The following is a 6,041-nucleotide window of genomic DNA, read 5'->3' on the forward strand; positions in this document are numbered from 1 at the left end:
ATTCTTGCTTGGGCTCATAGTTCTTTATATCTACCTTTGTTCCTTTTCCCTCTGTATTAGTCTACTCAATCTGTCATAAAATATCACAGACTGGGTGGTGTAAAAAAAAAACAAAAAAAAAACCACATACTTATTTGCTCACAGTTTCGGAGGCTAGAAGTCCAAGATAAATTTCTGGCACCTTTGGTTTCTGGTGAAGGATCTCCTCCTGACTTGGAGAGGGCCAGCTTCCTTCTATGTCCTCACATGGCCCTTCCTTGGTGTGTTTGCTTGGGGATGGAGAGAAAGATCTCTGCTGTCTCTTCTCAAAAGGATACTAATCCTATTGGATCAGGGCCCCACCTTTATGACCTCGTTTAACCTTAATTATTTCCTTAGAGGTACCATCTCTAAATACAGCCACACGAGGTTAGGGCTTCAATACATGAATACTGGGGAGATACAAACCTTCAGTCTATAACACCCTTTTATTTCTCTTTCTCAGACAATAGGTCTTTCATTTCATGCTCTGTGACCGTATAATTTCCCTTTGCAGCTTTATGTGGTGTGTTGCTTCCTTCCTTCTGGTTTTTCCACTGCTGAATTGTACTGGGCTGCAACTCACACTCTAAATGTATAGGTGCTGCTTTACAAGGCACCTTCAATACTGTTAACATTTTTAGGAGCCTACTCTCACTTTCTCATAGAATCTCTTTTCTTTTTCCTACTCTCTACTTTCTTGTGGTTGGAGAGAAAGCTTCTCTCTGGGTATGGTAGAAAGAATGATGGGTACTTCCTCCTCTCCACGGTGTCTGGGTCTTAATCCCAAGAACCTGTGAATATGTTGTTACATGGCAATAGGGAATTAAATTACAGGTGAAATAAAGCTTGCTCACCAGTTGATTTTGAAAGTAGATTATCCTGAATATTTGTCTAGGCCTAATGTAATTACAAGATCCCTTTAGAATGCAGAAGAAAAAGTCAGAGTCAGAGATGTGAAGATGCTGTGATACTGGATCTGAAGATCGCTGAAGGGCTCACAGAAGTGTAGGTGACCTCTGGCAGCTAAAATAGGCAAGGAAATTGATTGCCATTAATGCCTCCAGAAGGAATGCAGCCCCATCAAGACCTTAGTTCTAGCCCAGTGAAACCCATATCAGACTTTGAACCTCTAGATCTGCAAGATTATAAAGCGTTTTGGATTTTAAGCCAGTAAGTTTGTTGTAATTTTTTACAGAAGCAATAGGAAATAAACACATTGGGGAACACAGAAGGCCGATAGATATGGTTACTAAATGATCAGGTCCCTGGTTTACTGTCAATCTGAATGGGAGCAGCTTCTTAATCTCCAATTCCTAAACACAAAACTTCTTAGAAACATCTCTCTCAAGAACCATATTCCATCTTAGAAGGTAACCAGTGTTATTTTCAAGTCTTATTCCTGGTTGTTTACTATCCCTAGTGGCCAGCAGAATCTACTTTCTGCTTCCCAGAAGCTCCTGGCTGTTTAGTATAATACATGCCATACATGGAATTGTCGCTTTAGTTAAGAATTTCTCGTGTGTGGTCTGGATCATCCTCATGAGAATAACTTGGGGTACTCTACCCAAGACTTGCTGAATCAGTATCTCTGGGGTTGGGGCTCTGGAGTCAACATGTTTAATGAACATTTCAAGTGATTTTGATATCCACTAACATTTGAGATAAATTTTTCTCACTTATAATGACATTTATGAGAATAGGTTTTACAAGCATCTTAGATGCTAAAAGATTGTTTCACAGTAAAATAATTCTACATGGATATATATACCTAGAAACAAAATATTTGCTTCTGACTTCTAAATGATTATAAACTAGTGACCACATGTTTCTGAGAAACTTTCCATCAAGCTTATATCTTTATACAATATCTTACACGTTAACTACCCAATGGCAATTTTCCTTTTTGGCATTTTCAAGAAAGCCAATGGTTTCCACATTTGCCTTGAGGTTTACTTGCAAGTAAACCTTGTTTTTTATCACGTCATTCCTATACTACTTCCTACTGCTCTTTTGGAGTATAGGCCTTGAAGTACAATGTGAATCTCAAGAGTTTTCAATATTTTTTATGATTAAAAATATCCAGTTTCTTAGTCCAGGGGGCCACAAGCTATGGTCCACTACCTACTTTTATAAATAAAATTTTATTGAAACACAGCCACACTCATTCATTGATGTATTGCCTTTGGTCGCTTTTTGCTATAACCATAGAATTAAAGAGTCATGACAGGGACATTATGGCTCACAAAGCCTAAAATATTTACTAACTGGCTTTCTTCAGAAAAGGTCTACCAAACCCTGCCTTAACCTGTTAGTAATTCCTCTTTTTAAAATTTATTTCCTGTCTAATTTTTTTGCACTCAAATCTATGTTATGTTTTGTCTTCTGGGATACAAAGGATGGCTGTATTTTATATTTTGAAAGTTCTAGGATTGCAAGATGGTTCAGCAAAATAAACTTTGAATTAGACAGAACAGAGAATCTTGAGCTCTGCCATTTACTGGCTGCGTGGCATTCAAATTCTCTGAACATCAGGTCTCTCATCTATGCCTCATTAAATGAGTTCTTGCATATAAAATGTTTAGCACATTCCCTTTGCATGTGGTCTACCTTTGTGACCTTGTTAAATTATCATTTTTAAAGTAGAGCCCTGGGGTCTTGGATGGTGAGCCTTGGTTTAACAGAAGATCACAAGGGAATTGAGATAGAGAAGTTTATTACTTCCTGGAGAAGGTACATGGCATGCCTTAAGAGGCTACATGGGGAGGTCAAGGCAGGATGCAGGCAGAGAGATGGCAGGACCTGGGGCACATGCCTTTAATAAAGTCCATAGCTGGAGTGCTTTGGGCTAAGTCCAGATTAATCAATTCAAACCAAAAGGAGTAGGGGCTTGATATGCTTCTTGAGTGTCTTATCTAAGGAGCGCACCAAGGGAAGGCTTTGGGAGGCAGGGAAACTTTATCACAAGGGCCATTAGAGGATTCTTATTATGAACTTTCATTTACTTGTGACTCTGCAGGCTGTTATCTAGGGCATGTGCTCCATGGAGGGGCTAGTGTCCATTCAAATCCTCTGTAGGCTACTTGGTCACTTACAGTGGAGCCAAGGAAGCAGTATTGTAGAGTAGCTTAGCTACACCCTCAACATTTACTTTTATTATTTTTAATGATTTATTGTGTCCAAGTAAAAATGAGGTATATAATAAAGCCTATTTTAAAATGATAGTTTTCTTTATATTTACCTTGGTATTCATGTATATATTACATATTTTCTGCATTATAGATATATCAAAAGCTTCGGCTCTGTGATGTCAGTTCTACTAGATGCTGCAAACTTATACAAATTAGTGACTCTTCTGAGCCTCATTTTTCTTATTTATAGGATAGAGATCTTCTAGAATGATCATAACAGGGTTTTGATTTGTATGGAAAATTGATAGTGCTTTAGCACGGTACTGAGTAATTAGTAGTTAATATGTGATCAATAATAATTGATTATTCTAACCATTATAAGGATTTTTTATTAAGCAAATATTTATTGAAGATTTATTATTGGTGAGACTGAACTATTGGCCAGAAAATATCTTGGTGATATCAAAATGAACAAGATGTACTTTTTAGCTTCAATGAGCTCACAGTCTAGTAAGGCAAGTGTGTGTGTGTGTGTGTGTACAGTTAGTTGCCATATGTTGTGACAAGTGTTATACATAATTAAGGCACCTAAGAATCACAGTCGTGGCCCAGTGAATGGAAGAGTTAACTCTGTTTTGGAGATGGTTAAGGGAGGTTTCCAGAGGACATGAACTTAACTCCAAATCTTGAAGTGTAAGTAAAAGTTTAACATAGTTGGATATTTAGGAAAAGAACAGTTTCAGTTGGGGCAATAGTATGTGCAAAGCATAGAAAGAGAACAACATACTAAAGTCAAGGAAATGCAAGGCCGTTAAGTTGACTGAGGTGTAAGTGACATTGGGGAGAGTTGGGATGTGAGGCCGGAGATGTGAGCTGAGGCCAGCTCATGGAAAATCTCTTAAAATAACACAAAAGAGTTTAGATTTGATACTGTAGGTGATGAGGTATATTGAAAGGTTTTAAATTTTTTATTGAATTTTACATTAAGGTGTTTTGAGCAGGAGTTTCAGAATCATGTTAGAATTTTTCACGATAATTATAAATGCCACAACAGCTACAATTATGTTCTTGGCGTTCTGCATGTTCAATCTGAAACTTAGCAATGTTTCTTCTAAATAAGCATTATTTCCCTATTTGAAACCGAGGTTCTGATAAGTCAAAGGTCCATAGTAACAATAAGAAAGTGAAAGAGTAAGAAGACATAATCGGAATGTTTATTTTCAACTTCCTATTTTCATCACTACACATCGTACTCTCTCTAAGAATACTGTCTGCAGTTTGTAGGATAGGAAAGAGATGAGCTAGGGGATGAATCAGGACAAGGAGAACTGTTAAGAATGTATTCAGTGTCACAAGAGGGAACAAGGACATCTCCTCACTTCCCATTTCCCCTTTTTCACTGTCTTCTACTTCCTTCCTGGCACAGTCAGTACCGCAGCCAAAGACATGGAGCAAGGAGGGAGGACTGTGGAGCTAGATGAAGAATCAGTCCAGAGTTGAGGAGCTCCATGGAGGCATGAGATAGCAGGCCTGGAAAAAGAGGACATGGGACCACATGAGGCTGCTGCAGGGGCAGCAACGGGAGGAGATGGTTTATGTGTTGGAAGATGGGATACATCAGACAAATAAGTAAATTGAGCAAATGAATAAATATACTGAGTCAAGTTTCTCAATCCTGGAGGAGATATAATACAATCATGCATATGGGGAAGACTTGGACGAACTCTTGGTTGTTAGATGATAGTATGGGGCATCAGGTTAACTCCTAGTATGTACATGTATTACATATGTGATATTATATAGTTGTAATTATATAGATGCAATACAAATGTTTCCTCGTTCTGAGAGGGCTTAGAAACAATGATGTCTCAGGAGCAATGAGTGTCCCAAGTGGCCAGAATTTGCTTTCTAAGTATCATCCTCCCTTAAAGGAGAAATGGCTGATGATAGGTTGGGGCAGAGAAGGTCCAAGATGTGCCTTAAACATGTTATTCAAAGAAAGTAAGTCCTCAAAAATAAAATGTCTCAAAATGATAAAATAACCAGTTTGAAGGCACTCTCAATAGATGAATAGAAGGGGACTTGAATATCAAAACAATGACAGTCATTAATTATTTTAATAAAATAAAATCTATTAATGTATGCTAATATATATTAATTAAGCAAGCAAGTAGGTAAATGGCAGAGCAATGGAAAGCTATTCCTCAGAGTTCCAGTAAGTGTTGGAAATAGAGAATCACCATTTGACAGCCATCAGATGAGGTTGATTCAGTTGGAAATTGTCCATGGATGCTAAGGCTGGTAGGTAGAATTTGAGGAACAGTGTATTAGTGTAATCTTGGAATACCTAATCCATTACAATACTAATACTAATCCATTACAATCAGGAAAATTGTGAATTTAAGGTGGAGAAAGCTGTTAGACACCACTAAGACCAGGTCATCAGCATTGCTATCATTTGGGACAGGTTGACATTGTGTGCTTCATTTCTGTGGTTTCCCTCCCAATGCATGGTCTGAGTCTGGTCATGAAGACTCTGTAGATGGGCCCAGGCTAAAAACCACCCTACAGGCTATAAGACCTGTTCTCTTCAAAACTGTAAGAATATGAAAGACTGAGAAGGACTCAAAAATTGTTCAAAATTGAAGGAGTCTATAATACACAATACCTAAGTATAAGCGTATTTCTAGGATCTTAGACTAGCAAGAAAAGGGACATTGTGAGGTGTTCTATCTATTTCTGGGGAAAAGTGTTCCCTGTAACTTAGTGATATAAAGCAAATGCCACTGTATTATATCTCATGATTTTTTTTAGGTCAGGAATTTGGCAAGGTTTACCTGAACAATTCTGTGCAATGTGGTATTGAGCGTTGGCAGGTGGGCAGAAATGGAG

The sequence above is a fragment of the Hyperoodon ampullatus genome (genome assembly GCF_949752795.1).
Source record: "Hyperoodon ampullatus genome assembly, chromosome: 11".
NCBI lineage: Eukaryota > Metazoa > Chordata > Mammalia > Artiodactyla > Ziphiidae > Hyperoodon > Hyperoodon ampullatus.